Raw genomic sequence first — 22615 nt, forward strand, 5'->3', positions numbered from 1 at the left:
AAATAAGTCAAATAGTAAGGATTTTTGGAACAAGTTCCACGGAATAAAAGGTCATTCTACCTGCCCTGTACCACTACTTAAATACAGAGATAAAATTGCTAAAAATCCCCTTGAAAAGGCTCATTTTTTAATAAAACATTACAAATCAATATCTAGTGATAGTAATCTTCCACGTTAAACTTTGGCCTTCCAAACACGGTTCGAGAAAGAACATAGATATTTTAAACGAGCCAGGGGACAACTCAACACTACTAAATTTACCTTTCTCACTTTGTGAGGTAAGGTCAGCCATTGCTAGCAGGAGAAAGTCCGCCACCGGGGCTGATAGAATATCATATATGATGTTTGGGCACATGACGGATGCAACCCTTCAAATCTGGCTGCATCTGTATAACATGGTCTGGCGGGGTGGGGTGGTTCCTTCCGAGTGGAAAACAGCCCATGTTGTGCCTCTTACAAAGCCTGGAAAAGACAAAAGCGACCCTAAGTCATACAGGCCCATTGGTCTAACATCTCATGAGGGCAAAATTCTCGAAATAATGATTAAAAACATACTTGAGCACGTGCTTGAATCCAATGGAATTCTTAACCGCTTCCAATCCGGGTTTCGGAAAGGACGGAGCACATTGGATCAGCTTGGTCGTCTACAACACGATGTCACATATGCCAAAAATAGAAGTCGCTATGTCCTCGCTATTTGTTTAGATTTACAGGCTGCGTTTGATTTGACATGGCATTTTGGAGTACTCCAAAAGCTGCGGAAATATGGTGTAACTGGTAACTGTTTTCACTATCTCAGAGCTTTTCTAGAGGGCAGAAAGATCATGGTCAGAGTTGGGGGAGAGATATCGGATCCCGCAGAACTATCACGAGGAACGCCACAGGGGTCTGTGATCTCCCCCATTCTTTTCTCAATCATTATCAATGAACTCCCTGAAATAATAAAAAAACAGGTATGGTTATTAGCCAGTTTGCCGATGACTCCGGCACATGGCGAATGGGGTCCAACTTGAAAGACCTGAAAATAAGAGCACAAAAAGGTCTGGACTCCATTTGGAATTGGTCCATAGATTGGGGCTTCAAACTTTCAACAACAAAAACTGTAGGCATGCTGTTTGGCAACAATCCAAGGCAAACCGTGGACGTATTTTTAGGAGGTCAAAAGATCATCTTTGAAAAAGTTGTACGTTTTTTAGGCCTTTATCTTGACCCACGTCTCTCATTTGTACAACATTATAAGATCATAAAAGAAAGATGTGAAAACAAATTAAATCTAATGAGAATGTTATGTGGAACAGATTTTGGGTCAGACTAACACAGTCTATTGGTCATATATAAGTCCTTAATACGTTCAAAAATAGACTATGGTGCTCAAGTCTATGCTAATGCCTCGCCAAACAGTCTTAAGATCTTGGAAAATATACACAATAAAGCCCTTCGAATAGCTCTGAGAGCCCTTCCCTGTACCCCTGCATGCATGCTCGAGGAAGAGGCGGGGATACTTCCCTTGACCCTGCGGAGGAGACAACAAATCATTAACTTCTGGGCTAGGGTACAGTCCCGGAAAGTAGGTAACCCTGTAAGTGACCTCTTTGGGACCGGCTTCTTCATCAAGGCAAAATATGACAAGGGTAAACATAGACCGATGCCTTTTGGCGCTTACACCCAAAGCATTGTTGAGGAGGCCGGGCTCAAAGATGTAAGTGTGGCAGACCTGAGGCCGTCTAAGGTTCCTCCGTGGACCCTCCAGGACCCTTCAGTTGACATTTCTATCTCTAAAAAAATAACGAAATCAGACTTGCCGCACCTCGTCAAAGCTGAAACTGTCTCTTAAATTGACCAAAATTATGCTGAGCATTTAAAAATTTACACAGATGGATCTAAAAACCGAGAAACAGGCATAGTTGCATGTGCCTTTTATATTCCATCCAAAAATATCAAAAATACTAAAAGACTCAGCAACCATCTCTCCATGGTTTCGGCTGAACTTTTGGCAATTAAAGATGCACTAGACTGGGTTATCAGAAACAAGCCCATACATACTGCTATCCTCTCAGACTCGCTATCATCATTGCAGTCTATACAAAATAGAGGTAGCAGCTCCAGACCGGATTTGATAAATGACATTTTGGAACAAAATAATAAGTGTCTGGAGAAAAACTTAAAGGTTACCATGGTATGGTTCCCAGCTCATGTCGGCCTGAAGGGGAATGAAGTGGTTGACGGGCTTGCAAAGGATGGCCTCAGGCGTGTGGAGGTGAATGATCCGGTCCCTCTTGCACCCACAGAGGTCTATTCACTAGCCCGCCGGCACGTCATAAATGAATGGCGGTCGGCGAGGACACCTAAAACATACATTAATACATTTGATAGGACCTCTGTGAGTCTCCAGCCTCCAAACAAATATTCTTATTTCTTTAGAACTGATAAATGCATAACGAGGCTGAGACTGGGCACATCACTTCTCCCAGGAAGTGCTGGAAAATATATTCTTAAAAGTGATCCGAACTGTGCTCGGTGTGGAGTGACCTGTGACACTTCCCACATTCTGTTACACTGTGACACTTACAGGGGCCAGAGGGCAGAACTTATGGCAGCCTTAACTTTTTCTGGTTTGGATTATAATATAAATAATATTCTAAACCAAAGCAAGGCTGTCCAAAGGTCTGTCTTCAGGTCACTTGCCAAATTCCTGGTTGACTGCCGGATAACCGACAAAATTTAGACATAATATACAATGTGTTGTATATCATAATATACAATATGTTACATTATTTTTATTTTTATTTTTATATATAAAGGTCGGTTGTCTAAAAGCTGTCGGCACTTTTAATTAATTGCCCCATAACTGTCAGGAACAGTCTGCTCTATATGTTGTTCATTTTTGAACATCATATATAATCTAAGCTATTATTTACATCTTTAATTTATATTTTATCTTATTTAATAATTAATGTTACCCCTTTTACCGGTAGTTTTATCCTACCCAGGTCAGGTGTAGGGAAGGTTCCGTTCAGTACCACAAGACTCCTAGCAAAAATAACATTTAATTATCCATCATAAATTGAAAAACTAAGTGAACAATACAAGGCCTAGCCAAATATTCTCATCAACAAATTATACCGGTTGGAAATTAGTAACAAAATTTGACCAACCACAACTAAATCTTAAAAGCTTAAATAGTAGCCTAACAATTTTGTTTTCTATAATGTTTATAGTATTCACCGTGGGAAACACATTCCAACGGTCACGTGATTTTCATTGATCAAGTTTGTTTATACTCTCGATCATGAGAAATACCTATCGACCAGTAGTATATATCGTAGTCATATAATTGTGCACACTCTGACCCGTATATATACTACTAGTGGTGTGTGTTTTATTTAACAATCATTGTGAATTTAACGGTAAAATTACCCTTCGTTAGTCCGTCTGTTTAATCCTCCGCCATTGAGTGAATTTGTCACGTGACACTTTCCTTCCACATGGTATCTCCTTCAATGGAGAGTATTCAAGTAGCCTAAATCATGGCACCTGGCGAACTCGTTCTTTTCTCTATCCCAGGGTGGGAAAAATAGTAATACTGAACAGAGCCACCCCTGTAGAATAGCACAAGCATTCACATTTAATTCTTTTTTATTTTTCAAGTATTAAACCCCATACATTTATGTGAAGAAGGGCGTCGGGGAGTTTGTTTATTTGTTGTTTTAATAATTCACCAGCCGTTGTATATTATCAAATTACCGTTCCTCCGGGGTGAGAATCCTTTTTTTATGTAAATAATGTATATAACATTTTAAATTATTATATAATATTTTAACAGTGGCCCTGAAAAGGATCGTTTTCTTTCTAATAGTTAGAAAAGTCTTTGTTTATGCCAGTATTAAACTACCATCCGGAAACGGTTCTAATATTAATAGCGATATTTTAAATACACCCCGGAGGATCAACCAATCTCTATTTTATTTCATAATTTAATCAGTCCTTGGCAACGCTTTCACATATTGTAACACCATAGGATGGAGTCTTAAGCTGCGAATCGTTATATTCTTCATCCTGGTTTGCCTGGTTACACAGCGATACCAGTCCAAAAAAGAAAGAAAAGAAAAAAAAGAACAACAATAACAACAGTTGGACACTTATATATACATGTATAACACACTTTTCTTTATTTATTTTTTATTTTTTATTGAATGTCAAGGAAAACAAAATCCAGGCAAACGCACTGAGGCTTAGTCCTCAGTGCAAACCAGCATATACCGCCCCATCCCTGATGGGGATGGTTTAGGAAACTAACTAGTGAGAAATCTGTCATTTGAAAAAAAAAAAAATAATCTCACTAGCTAGTTGTTATTATGCCAAGGATACGTTGTATATATAAACACTTACTAGTGTAAAGAATTTTTAAATTTAGACATCTTTTTAAAATGTAGGTTGAGCCTAAAATGTTTGTATAGGAAAAATTATAGCATAATTTCTATGATGTATTTGAAGTGTTTGATTTTAATGCGTATGTGATAGATTCTTAAGACATTATTTAAATCTTGAATTTTTAACCAGAAATTTGTACATACTGTGTAGGAATATTTATATATATACAGTCCGAAGCACTCACGCTACGATTAAAGAAGAGATGTTAAAAATGTTATTAAATCTGTAGAAATACTGTAAAACGTAGCGTGCTCGCCGAATGGGTATAACCCGATGGCGAGGGTAAATAAGCTCACCCCCTCACCCCGAGTAGATATCAATCCCGAATGGGAACAGAAAGAATAACTTCAAAATGTCAAATGTTAGTTCCACTGCTCTGGTCGACCAATTCAGAGAAGGACCCGGTATAAAATCTTACAATGTACAAATGTATGCAATTGTGGTTTTATATGTGTTTTTTGTGATCCAAAAACGTAAAAGAAATAAATTTGACACACATAATTCTTCTTTTGTTTAACTTTATTTTTCAATAATAAGTTTGCTGTTTTCACGACGAAAATATTTAACAAGACCGTTCAATTGTGTGTGTAATCATCGTACAATCCAACTCAAACGTGTTGGGATTGGTGATACTTTTTGTAATTAGGATGAGTCGACTTTTCGTTATCTCGACTTTTTTTCACTAGGTCCCGAAAAAGTTGACATAACGAGGTTCGACTGTATATCATTATAACCATTCTTTAACCGGCAATTTTATCCTTACAAGGCTGGGTTTGAGATTCCGCTAAGTACACCAAATGTAATAGCAAAACAATTAAAAAAACATTCGAAAGATAATAAATGATTTACAGGGTAGTAAAGTACATTCAGGCTCAAAAGTTGACATAAGTAATTAGTATGAAATTATTCATGCTTTACCTAGTTAAGAATTGTAAAAAGATTAAAATCAAAACTGGAGTGACTCATGTTATTTATTAAATCATAACTATGTTAAATCATTCTTTAAGATTTGGTGTACTTTAAAATACAATCACCGTGGGAACATTCCATTGGTCACGTGACTTTCATTGACTGAATTTAAATCCTATAAGGTTTTGTTTACTATAAAATACAATCACAGTGGGAACATTCCATTAGTCACGTGACTTTCATTGACTTAATTTGAATTCTGTTCTGTTACGTTTAAATACCAATCAATCAATATATATGATGTGTGTACATACTCGTGTAATACTTAATTATCCAGGATGTAATAAAACCGTAAAGGATAAGTGATGAATCCATTACTAAAGTAATATTGACGGTTCCTGTTTCAGTGCATAATTCACATATTAATAGGAGTCCTACATAATGGGAAAAGTATTTATGGGGAGGCAAGTAATGTGCAATTAACAAACTTGTTCTTCCCTCCAATCCGGAGCGAGGAATATTAAATAGTACCAAACGAAGCCAACCCCGTAGAATAGCGCACGTACGTACCATTTTCTGTCTTTTTTTGCTATTTTCACTTTTATTTATTAAATAATTTTTAAATTGGCTTCATGCGTTATATTTCTCAGAAGATTAAATAATTCACCAGCCGGTTAAATTCATCTATTAATCGTTCCTACCTCAAGGAGATCCAGGGGGGTGGGGGCGCATCCGAATACATCAGTAAGAACGATTCAATTCGTTGTACACAACGATATATATTTCGTGTAACCAAGTAAATTTCGAATTGGAAAAATTCGCAAAATTTGCAAAAGATGTCTGTGTTCTAAGCGAAGTGATACATCAAATAGTTCGATTCAATGATTTTACACAACGTTAATTTTATAGAAGTTTTTGACATGTATCTACATGTATTGTCTAGCAATTGTCTTATCTTGTGGCTAACCCGTTTTAAGTGCTGATATTTTGTAATTTCACAGTTTTGAATAATATTAACCGTTTATTATAAAACCATTTGATATATCAAATCATAGAAAAAAAGTAAGAAAATGTCAGTTGACACTGGGATTTCAACCTACGCTGTGAAGGAACATTAGTAGTAAAACAACGCTACAGGTTAACTATATATTATGTCGTTTATTATGATTAAAAGCCAAAATACATGTATATAGGTGTAAGGCTCCTGAAATTTTATAGTTTAAGTTTTACTGCATTGCGCATAAGCACTACATTCCCCCACAACGACTTTAAATGCCTGGTGACCCCGTGATATTCATTTTTTGGGGCGTTTCCCGAGAAGTGTTTAGCCCAGATCTTTTGACACTTCATAAAAGGGACCTGAATTTTTAAGTTAGAATTGTTATTGATATTAACATTAGTGTTTACTTACCTGAAAATTATAAATATTGATATAATATGTTAGAATTGATATAGTTCTACACTTACCCCATTCCATTGAGAGCATGTTGACATTCGGAGGGTAAAAATATCATGAACTGACCCTTGATTTGCATTTGTCAAAAGTGCAATTAAAAGAGACTTTACCCCATCCGGTAAATACAAACTTATAGTGGTGACTATATTCAACATCATCATGCTTTTGAATTTGTTTTCCTCACCGCTGGTGCGACATTATATCCATATTTCTTGTATTTATTGATCGTCAGTTTTCTGTACTGACATGATGTCAGCCGGCATGGTATTATTCTGAGCATCTTCTGCTGTGTTAAGGTCACGAGCATATAATGTGACTCATCCTTTTAAAATTGTTTATGTTTACATTCCAAAACTAAGGGCTATATTCAGAGCATTTCTTTGTTTCAGATGCATACTTTTCAAGACGGCTGCCATTAATTTCCTTAATCGATTTTTTTGTGGCCTGCCATTTATTTTGATTGTCACTGCCAACGTTTTGGACAGTAGCGTTCCGCCCGCCTTCGATTGTTGTGCGAGTATAAAAGCGCCACGATTTTCTCCAGTAAGACAGTCTGTCTAAGTCAAGCATTTGTTTAGAACAGAACAACGTTACGTTCGATAAAGTAATAAAGCTTAGTTTTGACTGAAATAGTAACGATAGTAACAATATAGAACTTTTTGATCTAATAAGTACCCAGTGAGCATATTACTCTTGTATAATTTAAACTTTCATTCCAAGTTTTACAAAGATTATATATTGATGAATTCGATAAAGGCTTATAGCACTTATAGAACTTACATGTATTCAAGAAATCAAGGACAAACAACTATATTGAGCAATTAAGGTTACTTTCGTATGTTATCTCGCTTAGATTGCCATACCAGAACACTATTACAATTGCGTTATACTGCATGGTTTAAAGACGTAGTGTTTAGTGACTCTTTATCAATATTATGATATAAATACATGTTATTACTGTTTGAACATTTGAACTAAGTTCGAGGGTTTATTAATCTAATATAGTAGAACAATTAAAACTTACAAACTGTTGAGTCGGTCTTCTGAGAGCCAAACAGAGTTGTCAGCAGGGCTCACAAGAAGTTGTAACTGAATATTGCTTTAAAGCTGGCATCCACTAACATTTGTGTCAAGTAAATTTCAATAGCGTGAAACTAAGGTAAGCCCCCTACAGTATATGCAGACTAAAGGGGAAGTATGTCGGTTGAACGTCATTGAAAAATACAAACTTGAATGACCTTGACGAAAAGATAGATTAAGTTCTGTTTTGTACATATTGTTACCATCAATTAAACCTGCACTATCACAGGTTGATTGTTTTAACAATTGTGTTTAAGTTATTAGGCATTGACAGTTGATACCTCAGGATGTCTCCTAAATACCAATACCCGGTCTTTGGGCGTCACATCGCCTTATTTTGATCATACCAGCCTACCAAAGCAGCTAAATGTGCTTGTTTTACTCAAATACAGGGTCCAAGGACGTTGTGGTCAGCTTTACTCCGCTGACTTCAAGATGGAAGTTATTGGGCGGTGCTAGGTGATAGCGTGCTCGTTTTACGCAAATAGGGGGTCCCCATACTTTTTGGGGTCAATTTTGGTAAAGCTGCTTCAAAGATGGATGCTATTTGGTGGTTCTAGGTGATAGCCATGGATGTCCCCGACACATTAATATTTAATAGGTGTCCTACATAATGGGGAGAGTATTTATGGGAAAGCAATTAATGTCAAATTAACAAATTCGTTCTTCTTTTAAATCCGGAGCGAGGAATACAAAAGAGTTCTAAACAAAGCCAGCCCCGTATAAAAGCAGACCCACGTACCCTTTTCTGTCTTTATTGCTATTTTCACTTTTATTTATTTCATTATTTCTAGACTGGCTTCGGGCGTTATATGTCTTAGTAGTTTAAGTAATTCACCAGCCGGTTCAAATAATCTATTAATCGGTCATCCCTCATGCTAGCGGATACAAGGGGGGGGGGGAGGCATCCGGTTACATCAATAAGAACGATTCAATACATTGTACACTATGATTGTCAATTTTACGTAACCAAGTAAAGTTCGATTTAAAAAATGCGCAAAAAATGCATGTGTTCTAAGTTTATGTAGTAAAAAAAACGCTGCCGGTTCACTATATATTATGTCGTTAGTTATGATTCAAAGCCGAAATATGTGTATATAGGTGTAAGGCTCCTGAAATTCTATAGTTTACGTTTTATTATATTGCCCATAGCACTACATTCTCCAACAAGCCCCCTTGATTAAACGATTTCAAATGCCTGGTGACCCCCTGTTTTTCATTTTTTTTATAATTTTCCCTACGTTTGCTGTGCGAGTATATAAGCGTCGCGAGTTTCTTTGGATGTCAGTCTGAGTCAAGCGTTTGTTTGGAGCAGAACAGCGTTACGTTCGATACAATAATAAAGCTGAGTTTTAACTGAAATAATAACGATAGTAACAGAGTATAGCTAGATATAATGTTTGCGAAGTAAGCATATAATTTATGTGGACTATAAATTAAACACTCGTATTTTTACAAACGTTTGATTTTGATAAATTTGATAATAGCCTTTAGCATTTACAGAACATACATGTATTGAAGAAATCAAAAATAGACAACATATATTTGGCAGGTTGGGTGACGTGTGTGTGTTATCTCGCTTAGATCGCCATACCAGAACAATATTAAAATCGCGTTATACTGCAGGATTTATGGTTAATATAACAAATGTATTATATAATATATACTATAATACGGTATTTACGGAATGTGCGCACCAGCGAAAGACGTTGTGACCCATAATAAATATCATAATATAATATAAATACATATTAGTACTGTATGAACATTTGAACTCAGTTCGAGTGTTGTTGCACCTAATTTCATAAAACAATTAAAACTAACAAACCGTTTTTAATACATGAGTGGAACTGGTAGGAACTATAGAACTGTCTGCTTAATATTAGAGTCAGTTGAGTCGGTTACTTCAGAGCCTAGCTGAGCTTGATATCAGGGTTCACAAGAAGTTGAAACCAGGTCTTTAGGCGTCCCGTCGCCTCCTTCTGGTCTTACCAGACTTCCAAAGCCGGTCAGTGTGCTTGTTTTACCTAAATGCGGGGTACCAATACGTTTGGGGATCAATTTTGGTCAATATTGGCCGATGCTAGGTGATTGCCCTTGAAGTCCCCTTCCAGAACCAATATCGGGTTATGTACCTTTTAGTTTACGAGTGTCATAAAAACATATTTTCACGAGTGGTGAAGCACAATAATTCCCAATAAGTTAGGTTATCAGTGAAAAACTTGTAATGAGGTGCAAAAAACGGAGGTGGTGGGGGATCCAGATGTGGGGGCGGGGCTGCAATGGAGACGGAGGTGGCGGTGACGGATCCAGAGGTAAGGGCAGGGGCGGCAATGGAGAAGGAGGTGGTGGTGGTGGATCTAGAGGTGGGGGCAGGTGCGGCAATGGAGGCGGAGATGGCGGCTGTGCATCCAGAGGTGGGGGCAGGGGCGGCAATGGAGGCGGAGGTGGCGGTGTTGGATCCAGAGGTTAGGGCAGGGGCGACAGTGGAGGCGGAGGTGGCGATAGGGGATCCAGAGATGGGGGCAGGTGCGGCAATGGAGGCGGAGGAGACGGCTGTGGATCCAGAGGCAAGGGCAGGCGCGGTAATGGAGGTTTAGGTGGCGGCTGTGGATCCAGAGGTGGGGGCAGGTGCGGCAATGGAGGCGGAAGTGTCGGTGATGGATCCAGACGTGAGGGAAGGGGAGGATTTGAAGGCGGAGGTGGCTGTGCTGGATCCAGAGGTTAAGGCAGGGGCGACAGTGGAGGCGGAGGTGGCGGTGGTGGATCCAGAGGTGGTGGCAGTTGCGGCAATGGTGGCGGAGGTGACGGCTGTCGATCCAAAGGTGAGGGCAGGCGCAGTAATGGAGGTTTAGGTGGCGGCTGGGGATCCAGAGGTGGGGGCAGGTGCGGCAATGGAGGTGGAGGTGGCGACTATGGATCCAGAGGTGGGGTCAAGAGCGGCAATGGAGGCGTGTTGGCGGCTGTGGATCCAGATGTGGTTGCAGGGGCTGCAATGGAGGCGGAGGTGGCGGTGGTAGATCCAGAGGTTAGGGCAGGGGCCACAGTGGAGGCGGAGGTGGCGGTGGTGGATCCAGAGGTGGGGGCAGGTGCGGCAATGGAGGCGGAGGTGGCGGCTGTGGATCCAGAGGTGGGGGCAGGGGCGGCAATGGATGTGGAGGTGGCGGTGGGGGATACAGAGGTGAGGGCAGGGGCGAAGGTAAAGGCGGAGGTGGCGGTGGTGGATCCAGAGGTGGGGCAGGTGCGGCAATAGAGGCGGAGGTGACGGCTGTGGATCCAGTGAGAGCAGGCGCGGTAATGGAGGTTGAGGTGGCAGCTCTGGATCCAGAGATGAAGGCAGATTTTGAAATGGAGGCGGAGGTGGCGGTGGTGGATCCATAGGCGATGGCAGGGCGGCAATGGAGACGGAGGTGGTGGATCCAGAGGTGGGAGCAGGTGCGGCAATGGAGGCGGAGGTGGCAACTATGGATCCAGAGGTGGGGTCAAGGGGTGGCAATGGAGGCGGAGGTGGCGGCTGTGGATCTTGAAGTGGGGGCATGGGGGCAGGGGCGACAGTAGAGGCGGAGGTGGCAATGGGGGATCCAGGGTAGGGGGTAGGGGCGTCAATGGAGGCGGAGGTGACGGCTGTGGATCCAGAGGTGAGGGCAGGCGCGGTAATGAAGGTTTAGCTGGCGGCTGTGGATCCAGAGGTGGGGGCAGGTGCGACAATGGAGGTGGAGGTGGAGGTTGAGGTGGTGGATCCAGAGATTAGGGCAGGGGCAAGTTTGGAGGCGGAGGTGGCGGTGGTGGATCCAGAGGTGGGGCCAAGAGCGACAATGGAGGCGGAGGTGGCGGCTGTGGATCTAGAGGTGGGGGAGGGGCGGCAATGGAGGCGGAGGTGGCGGTGTTGGATACAGAGGTTAGGGCAGGGGCGACAGTAGGGGCGGAGGTGGCGGTGGTGGATCCAGAGGTGGTGGCAGTTGCGGCAATGGAGGCGGAGGTGACGGCTGTGGATCCAGTGAGGGCAGGCGCGGTAATGGAGTTTGAGGTGGCGGCTGTGGATCCAGAGATGGGGGCAGGTGCTGAAATGGAGGCGGAGGTGGCGGTGGTGGATCCAGAGGCGATGGCAGGGCGGCAATGGAGGCGGAGGTGGCGGCTGTGGATCCAGAGGTGGGGGCAGGTGCGGAAATGGTGGTGGATGTGGTGGATCCAGAGGCGAGGGCAGGGGTGGCAATGGAGGCGGAGGTGGTGGTGGTGGATCTAGAGGTGGGGGCAGGTGTTGAAATGGAGGCGGAGGTGGCAGTTACGGATCCCGCGTTGGGGGCAGGTGCGGCAATGGAGGTGGAGGTGGCGGTAATGGATCCAGAGGTGAGTGCAGGTGCGGCAATGGAGACGGAGGTGGTGGTGATGGATCCAGAGGTGGGGGCAGGGGCGGCAATGGAGACGGAGGTGGTGGTGATAGAACCAGAGGTGGGGGCAGGTTCGGCAATGGAGGCGGAGGTGGCGATGGTGGATCCAGAGTTGGGAGCAGGTGTTAAAATTGAGGCGGTGGTGATGGCTGTGGGTCCAGAGGTGAGGGCAGGGGCGGCATGAAGGCGGAGGTTGCGGCAAAAATGATGACTGATAAGTGTTTGTTAAGTTCTTTGACTTTTGAAATCTTCTGTTCAGAAAATCCATCTTGTGTGAAGTATGACATGTTGTATTACCGAATACGTCCCAGGTTGTGACAGGTCTCTGTATTTTTTTTGTATTTTTTTTTGCAGTTTGTTTTGTCCTTTTTTCGTTGGATGTCTCAATGTCTTTTTGTGACCGAATTCTTAACACTTGAAGGATTGGTTGATGTATGAGAAAAAGATGAGATTTTAGGCGTTTTTAAACCTTCTCGTTTCAGTTCGCTTTTCGCCTTGTTTACAGTTTGCTGAGCCGGAAAAGTAAAGCATATCCGTGTGTTTTATTTGTTACAAATAGTTTATCCATTTTTGTGGGTTTGGTACTTACAACTTAGATTAATTCATAATTTGGATAAAATGAGAAGCGTTTGAAGTGAAACGTAAGTAACACTTGTGAACTTATCAAATGCAAAATTGTCATTTACAGTTTTTATATCAAATTTAATCTCTTGAAACTCTGTTCTATTTAACGGCAAATACAATGGAGTGTCAAACACATAATTTTATTAATTCCATTTTTTCTTCGTTTTTGTCTATTCTTTTCAACAACGTGTGTTCACTTAAATTAGGAATACTTTCTTCGAATATATTAATTTTAAATAAATAAATACGATGTTGGTTAAACCTTACAATCATATCTGTTTGTAACCTGATTGCCCTTAAAGCTACTTTCCAATAACCATCAAAATTAAGTGGAAATATTTACTGTACTTTAAAACTAAAAGGTTTTTTATCAACAAAACTATTGTTGATTTCATTGTCTCTCACAAACCCGTCCCATCGAACAAAATACTCTAGTTTCCTCTGGACTTTTCTCTTTTTAAAACTTTATCAACAAAACAAAGACTGTCTTCATTTTTATCAGCAGGAATGATTTCATTCTGAATCACATAACCCGATATTGGTTCTTTATTCAAGTCAATAATTTTATACAATGGAAACCCGGGTTTAAATACTCTACCCTGAACTTTGAAAACGTCTGTAGTATATTGCTGCTGGTAAGCCCGTTAAAAAAGATGTTTAGTGTAACTATATCTAACCAAATCACCGATTTTATATATAAAACGAGAAGACGATTTTGGATATAATTTAGGTTTAAGAAACATTTCACTCCAAAGTTGTGTTTTATTTTTCTTTATAGCTTTACTAGGTGCTAATCCATTCAAACTCCATTGAGGGGAACTATTGTAACTATTCGCAATATCTTGAAGGGGATCTGTATCTCTATTAATTTGTTGATAACATTCCTAATACCATCCCACGTAGGGAACGAATTACTCGCTCCGCATAGTTTGCTTTATCAGTGCTTTGTAAATTAGCAAGTAAACTCCCGCATTTTCATAAACGTTTTTAAAATCATAACTGATAAATTCAGAACCTCTGTCCGATCTAAACTTTGGGTACTATTGGACACTAAGATTATCTTTAATTGCTGACAATACAGTGTTAGGTATTTTATTAACTAATGGTCGAACGGATAGAAACGTGAACATATGTCCAAAATATCATAATCTACGAAAACAATTCTTTAAACCATACTTTTGCCATTGGCCAACAAAACAAAAAATGATTACCCTTTTGTCCTCAGACAGCGAAAAAACTATGCCCTGTGTTAGTAAATATTTATATCATGCATTTTTGTTACGATTTAGAACCTAATTATGTTGAGAATTGATATGATATATAGTATACTTCTCTATTGACATGTCTTTGCTCTTCACGATGATTTGTTTCATATGATTTATTTAATATGTTTTGCATTTTGGCTATAGATGATATGTCATTTAATGCTGAATAAATGTTATGTTATGTATGTTATGTTATATGTCTTAACAATGAGAAGGTATCTAACTTCATCGTTGTATTAATCAATAATATAAACTGCCATTAAATCTATATCACCCTGATCGTTCATACCCGCCAATTTAACCCTCGGTATATTATATGCATGTCTAGATTGACGTTAAATAGCATACGAATCTTGATTGTTGAGTCATTTGCTTGATTGCCTGCATTGTTAGAACCGAACTAATACTGTGATAGGATATGCTCCTCCTGCGTTCTATTCATGATCAAACATTCATATTTCAAGTCTGTGAGACGGGTATCTTAATTGAGTAAAGAAATAAAGGAAAAGAAAACATGTTTACAAATTAATACATTTATTTGAAACTTAACATCTATAAGATCAGTCAACATATGATGACACGCATTATATCACTTGAAATACATAAAGTGAATAATATGACAAATCATTTAGGTAATAAAATAAAGAATTACATAAACGGATAAGAATAATAAGTCATCATAAGTCATGCAATTGATTGTCAACACCATTCTTTTCATTTTTCTACACCACTGTTCGGTTTTCATATGCTACAGAAAGTCATTGCTCTCTAGCACAAGTTTGTGCATATCAATCGTATCCGAGGAAATATTCTGAATGTGCACAATATCTTCCCAACCCTATAGTATACTACTTTCATGAACAGCGTTAAGCATGACGCTGAAGTAAATTTCTATTTCATGTTCATCGTCATCAGGATCTGTACCAATGATACAGTCACCATTAGTTTGGGAGGGGAGATTCATCTGACAGTCATATTTGTCTAGTCACCATACCCATAACATCACACAATGCTTTTGCCTAAACAAAGTCAAAGTAGGAGTCCATTAGCATCGCACTTGTAGACTCTGGAGTTGGTTGATGAATCTCTATAGAGTCCGTAACTTTCAGATCTACCTTCATTGACATTCACTGTTCATCTTCATATACCTCTTGAGATAGTGCCTTGCCTTCACTGCAAGCCATGTTAAGTATTTCTGCTAAGATACGTTCACAACAAAAGCTGAAATTTGAATTTGAATTTAAATTTTCTGTTCAGGTCACCCGACTATATCGTTATAGTGCAAACCTGCCAGAGGTTCGCTCCCTTCCTTTTCCATGGTGCACGGGATGAGTCATTTGAGGACGAGGATCGAACGTTTTTATAATGCCCATTGTTTTAAAACTTGGAGAATGCATTCTTTGTTCTTACAACGACTCGTCCCCTTTCTACAACTGGTGTAATCTCAAACCGCAATAAAAACTACCAATATAATAAAATCCGGCTGATGATAATTGGAACTTGTTTGGGGTCTATTTTAAGCGACCAACTGTCGAGTGTTTTAAGCCTGTCTCGGTAAAATATCATGCTTGGAGAGCATTATTCAAACTCTAATAGTTTGGAAGCTATCATTACGACCGTTGTTTTAAGAATGAAGCAAACAACTGAACATTTTCCTTCATATCACAGAGAGTTCCAAATATATCAAATGGTAATTGTAGACTTTGATGACCACAAAGTTATCAAGTCATTTCCCTTCTAATTGGTGACCAGGAGACATTTTCGAAATCAAAACCTCTCCAATGTCTGCAGCTCGTTAGAAAAAGGTTTCTTCCACTTCAGATAAGTAGATCCAACATTTTAACCATGCTAGAAAGTCTTGCCCACGGGCAAAGAAAAACAAGTACCCGTATGAAACTCCTTTTTAATGGTAATCACATTGTAATTACATCCGTTGTTGAAGACTGTCGTCTGTAGCAACATAGAAATCTTGTCTTGTAGCAATATTTAGCATGCAAATTAAATATTTCTCGCTTCAAATGTCATCATTAAAAGGTTTTCACGCACCTTCAAGAAATAATGCTTCATTCTCCTCAGAACTATTTAAATTTGACTATTAACATAATCTGAATCACTGCGCGCATATCCATGACACTTACGAATTATCACATATCCATACGCATTTATTTTCACAATGCAAAAAAGAGATCTAAAAAATACTTTTTTTACTTAATTTTGCTTAACTGAGGTGGGAGAAAAAGCATCTACCATAGCCGCTCGTGTAAGATAGGTTCATCCCAACCCACACGCAGGGTGTTTTGCGGAAACTCGGTAAACCTCGTTACCGAAAGAAGTCTTCATTGTCTTTTATTTGAAAAAAAAGTTGTTAAAAGCGATATGAATTTACACTGGTCTTGTAATTCACCACGACTATTGTAATGATCAATGACAAAATAATGAATAATCAGATCAATATATCGTAACCGAAGAATGCTATTGTTCGTAGCGTATCATATGCCCCACTGAAATGAATACTGTCAATCTATGAACCCGTAGACATTCCGCGGACCCAACAGAAACTCGTTAAAATGGTAGGTCAGACCCGCCAGAGCCGCCAAAGCTGCCATGAGTTGCCTTCTTTCACCCTACTGAGGCAATTTAAGGTATCCGACACACAAATGCCGGGCGACCCTATATTACTTTGGTATCATTCAAAAGGATGCTGTTTACAAAAAGTAGTTAGCCTAATGCACCAATCAATTGTAACCACGGCCCCCAGGTCCGGGGGTATACCGGGGATAGCCGGGGACATGAGCCGTGTTTTTACCTTTCAGGTGGCCCCGCAGTGCCGGGTGAATGCGGTGTTTTTTTCTTCGCGCAAAATATAGCGTGGAATGGGCCTTACCTAGGGTCCCTTGGGTGCGGGGGCATTTTAAGGGGATTTTACCATCAGTTAGTCCCCGCAGGACGGGGATTTTACCCGGGTTGGCTGGACCGAAAGTCAAAGTCCCGGCTATTCCCCGGGCCTGGTGGGGGGGGGGGCGTGGTCACAATTGCCTGGTGCATAATCTCTTTTTAGGTATTTAGTTCCTTATGTGTCTGTATATAGCTCCCATTTTGCTTAAAATAGTAAATATTGAAGTCAAATTCCCGGAGGGTCATACGATTATTCTATTAATAGGCGGGGAATTTGCGGGGTCAACGAAATTAACAATTTGAGCTATTGTATCTGAACAATTCATCACTAGTAAAACGGTTCAACAAGTATCTCGGGAATTATTGATCATGCTATGGTATTCACAGACTCGGACATCTACACCAAATATAATATACAGATACCAGGGAAAAATGTATATACTAGGACATGACTCTTAAAATGAATATCCATCTGTCAGGGAAAATATACAAGTACTCGGATATTACTCTTATACATTACTAGTCATACTAGGGCAGCAAAAAAATATACACGTACTCCAATGCGAACTGCAATAATATATACAAACAACGTGACTCTTTATCTTTGATGTGGAAAATCTTAAGAAATCGGTTAAGGGGCTAAAGAATGTCTTCCAAGGTGTATTTAATTTTTAAAAAAAAGTCATGGATGATAACGCATCTTATAGAAAGATCCCCGTGACCTTAGACTTGGGCATTCACCTGGGACAATAGATTCAACGCCAAGAAGTATTATAATGTTAGTATAGACTGCAAATGTTCTCATGTTCATTCTTCGTGTGGGTAAAACACGACCGGCAACTTATTTGAGCGGGTAGAAGTCTTCTGTTTTTATTTTTGGATTGGTTCCCGACTGCTCAATGAATTATTATCTAAAAGTACAACTGATATTTATATTTGTTGAACGTCTGTTTTTTCATAAAATATGCTTAGTTTTTAATTTAAACGTACATGAACGAATCCAATTGACAAAATATTGTTAGATGTTCAGGGGCTTTTTTAACCTTTGTAGAGTACATATATCATCTATATTTTATCAATCAACAGAAAAAATCGAGAATGATTATTATTATAATCTATTTAACCAACCTCTAAAAGGAAAATGTACATATCGACTTGTATTTTAACAGAACTATCATAGCATGTAAATTCTGTCATTGATGCGAATTCTTTCAGGCTTATTCATTTCTAATCGGACTTATTCACATAACAAGATTATAGGGCTTGTGTAAAATCCCAATTTTGATCACTGATTAGAATTACACATGTAGTTGCAAAAAATGCATATGGCACTCTAGTTAAATCCGTGTTGAACAATCAAACCTATGCCGCCAAAAGGTGGAAGGCAAGCTCGAACGTGTCAAGTGACAAGCTGCAAACAGCAAAGCAAATGTACAAAAGCATGGACTCGGGCTGTGTTATACAGATGCTTGTAGAACACAAACTACTCTCCAATCCAAGAATGACGTAGATAATAATGACTCATGCCGGCTACAATTGACTATAACAACCCGTTTAAGAAACCAAATACTTGTGATGCTTAAATCAGACAGCGACCTTCGTACATCTTGAATCCTAAGCAGATACTTCGGAAATAATGATAGACCCTTTTAAGTAAACTCGTGAATACCTTACCAACATAATATCTTTTGTCGTAAAAACTGGTAAAGATTGGAAACTGGAAACTAATGTGATCCTCTTGAAGCTTGAACACCTCAAGACCGCTTTACAGAAAAAAGGCTAGCAAATCCCCCGGTGTTTAATTATATCGTAACTGGTCCTTCTTAAGCAAAAGAAGTGACATTCTATATGAACCCTAGTAGATTCAAATAAGGCATCTAGATTTTAAGCTTCTGTTGGAACACAGACATTTATCAATAACACAATGGAAACTACAGGGACAAGCCCAGTAGTCGAAAATAAAAATAAATATACCCTGTTTGGTGGCACAAGGAACAACCAATTCGGTAATTAAAAAAGATAATTAATATCGACCGTTCGAATTTGAACTGTATTGAGCAATACAAGGTCAGTTTCCAATTATGTCTATCAATAGCAGTGCGGTATTATATAAAAACCTGTCAGGGTAAGTTGAATCAGTACAATTATAAATTGGTGAGTCAGGTGGTGGTGGTGGTAACCATTTACTTCAGCTTGTTCCATCTGCTCATGTTATTTTCTTTGAGCATAACGCACTAGAGGCCAACAATGTTAATATTCAGTTCAACAATCAAGGAAAGAAGTAAGAAATAAGAAATGCACGTTAAATCTATTCTTGTATCATGTTACAAATATTTATTTAGTCATAGCTCAAGAGCAAAATATCAGAAATAGCAGACAAGATTTTCTATTTAAAACAAACGTACCCTTTGAATACATTGACATATCTTCTTAAGCAATCAAATCAGTTGATTTGTTTTCTGACAATACACAACAAAATGAAATAAGAAGACAATTGGACATGACTTTAAAATACGAAGTCTTCTCTTTGTTCGGCTCGTAAAGCAAAACAAAAACACAGAGGATATTTATTTTCCTTTAAAAGAACTGAATTGCAAAAATAAGTCAATAGTTGATGTTGGTTTGAATAGTATAGGATTTGTATATAATAAATATACTCCTCAAATTCCCAGTCTGTCAATCGATTAAAACTCATCTTGAATTAAAGTTTTATAGGCAAAGAAGGAACTTATATGAAAATATGAGGCTTATCATTGCAGTATATATGAGGTTTATTATTAGTATTAATATTTTCTCAATTGGGAGGAAGGTGGTGTTTAGAAAAGAGAAATGGCCAGTTATTCTTTGACATATCCACATCGATATGAGGACAGTTCAGCAGAGGGTTACAAGGATTAGGACCAATACACAACAGTGTGTTTACCATTATGGGGGGGGGGGGGGTCACATATATATTAAATGGTTACCTTAGGTCATTTAGACTGTAGGTAAAAACACATAGTGAATTAGTGAATGACACTATTGATTTTAGCCTGGTTTTCACATAGTGAAAATGGCTAATATAATGTTGCACGTCATCGTTCCGGCGGGCGGGCGGTGTCAAACTTACCTATGAAACATACTAACTTTAACTGAGGGTTGACATATCTTGACCAAACTCAGTATATGGAATAAGCTAATGGAGATCTTTCATGGGATTGCATTTAGGACCCCTAGGGTCAAGGTTACTGTTAGCAAAAATAGAAAAAAACGGTTGCAACTAAATAACTTTAGTTAGGGTTGACATCTCCTCACTAAACGTGGTATTTAGGAAGTGTTTATGGGGAATTTTCAGGAAATCAAATTTGGGGCCCCTGCGGTCAAGGTCACTGTTTCTAAAAATAGAAAATGGTTGAAACTGAATAATTTTAGTTAAGGTTGACATATCTTGACTTAACTTGGTATTTAGGAAGAGTTTATGGAGAACATTCAGGGAATTGCATTTTAGCTGAAACTGAATCGAACAATAAAGGCTGAAATTCTTCTGCCAATCTTTGAAAACATAGTTTCGTTGTTTTGCGGCGTTTCTTGTTGTTTATTTCACTGTACATGTTACAGTCCAAATTTATTGTCGTAGGTTAAGAGGTAAATAAGAGGTGACTTTGATAAGGGCACATCGAAGGGAACTAAGAAATATATGTGCAATGGACCTCAAACGTTTCTTATGGACATGTTCATATTGAGGACACTGAATATTTTGAATAAAAAGCCAATAGTTTGCGTTGAAGAGAATGTTAGACAGTAATAGTAAGTTGATATTGTTAAAAATGTGAACATTTGGTAAAGAATTTGAAAAGGGTACACAACGCAAACATGGTATATACTGTAGTTGGTTAATCTATTAAGGAGAATTTGTGAGTAAGTTGGCTATGATGTTTATTAAAGTGATTCCTCTATAAGTTTTAGCGTCGTTTATATCACCCTTCTTAAAAACTGGTGCGATTATGCCTGTTCCCCAATACTTAGGATACTTATGTTAAGAAATATGCGATTATATTGTGACCAGACCGATGATTATCTGACCGGACTGTGCATTGCCGATTTTACTTATTGATATCCTTTGGAATACTTCTGTTTTAATCATCAGTTCAGCATGGTTTACTTTCACGGAATCTGATTGGTCAAAGGTTTATGTAACCTTTCTTATGATTGGTTCGTGGATATTTCGCTCACTGTTTCCCACGATTTTCTGCAGTCTCATTTTAGTAACTTTAAAATCCATGCGAGTCTTTTGGAGGTTTGTTTCAAGAGACTAACTAACCATTTCAATCACTGTGCGTGAGGAGAGGTGTACTGAAGCAGTTTTCAATACCACATGATATTGATTACAAATCAAGAACCTGACTTGCGTTGGTTTCTTATACCCGGATAACCATACTGTTATAACTGGCGCCCAACCAAACCAAACCCGTAAAGACCCCGGACAAAGTGAGTGACTGAGGAGCCTGGAAAGAAGGATCCTGGCAGACCCGTACAGATTGAGTGACTGAGATGTCTGGAAGGAAGGATCCTGGCAGACCCGGTACAGAGCGATTTGTTGAAAGGCCTAAAAACGAGGACGTTTTTTGGGAAGGGAGAATAACTCTAGTGATACAAGTTCCCTTATTCGAGCCAATTAGTCCTATCAACATTGTTTATATCAGAACAGAGGATTAAATGTGCATATATATACGTAACAGTGCGTTGTGAAAGGTGCATTTAATTAAGTAACAGTGCTTTTATTAAACAGAGCTATTACCCAAACTTTGTTGCCTACAAACAGTAAGCTGGAGGGATCGAGGCGTATTTCAGAGGACATTACAAGGAGGATTCACCAGTGGACCAGGAGGTTTCAGTGACCACGGACACTGTCATTACTTTTGACATTATTCAAGTGCTAAAATATTTTTTTTTATAATTGCTATATTGATTATTGTGCTAGTGGCTGTTATTCACAATTTGCGAGTGGAGTCGAAAGCATTCTACTGAGGGCGTGATTACATATATTTTGTTGTTTACCCGAAAATTGCAGTTTCGTGCATCTAAATTCACATTAATTACTGTAATTTTACATTTACTGCTGTAATCTCAGCTTAATTCAGCTGTTGCTGCCATTTTCTGGATAACACATATGTAGAAAGATATTGTCAAAAGGAGAGAGATCTCACTGCACAATTAACTCTAACATTATGGGCTTAGGAATATTTAACAACTTCAGTTATTGAAACGAATGTAGGACGAAGTGAACCACTTTCCAAGTGAACAAGGACTAAGTGGACCACTTGGTGAGACGAAGTGAACCATCTATATGTTATATAGGGACTATTATCTTAATGTTATATTACTATGTTTCAGAGTTTATTTTCCTGTTTATAAATGATTTAATATATAGTATGAATAAATTATTAATCATATCTAACTGTTTAATTATAAGAATTTTGTATTTTGATATAACAATGTTTTGAAAAAAAGGAAAAGAAAAATTAAATACCTTTTTATTTAATCCTTATAATGAATATATTATCAAATACATCCTACTTAGTTGAATT

The 22615-nt window shown here is 38.9% G+C and overlaps 1 long non-coding RNA gene and 1 pseudogene across 1 annotated transcript; both read right to left on the reverse strand.

The window, feature by feature from the left end:
* Positions 1–2190: 2190 nt before the first annotated feature.
* Positions 2191–3430, reverse strand: LOC128205255 (uncharacterized). Its single transcript, XR_008256198.1, has 3 exons — positions 3418–3430; positions 2961–3030; positions 2191–2345 (listed from the first exon to the last, which is right to left on the reverse strand). It is a non-coding gene; the product is annotated as an uncharacterized LOC128205255 (long non-coding RNA).
* Positions 3431–10345: 6915 nt separating this feature from the next.
* Positions 10346–12551, reverse strand: LOC128204390 (uncharacterized; annotated as a pseudogene).
* Between the last annotated feature and the right edge of the window lie 10064 nt (positions 12552–22615).

The sequence above is a fragment of the Mya arenaria genome, chromosome 10 (genome assembly GCF_026914265.1).
Source record: "Mya arenaria isolate MELC-2E11 chromosome 10, ASM2691426v1".
NCBI classification, from domain to species: domain Eukaryota; kingdom Metazoa; phylum Mollusca; class Bivalvia; order Myida; family Myidae; genus Mya; species Mya arenaria.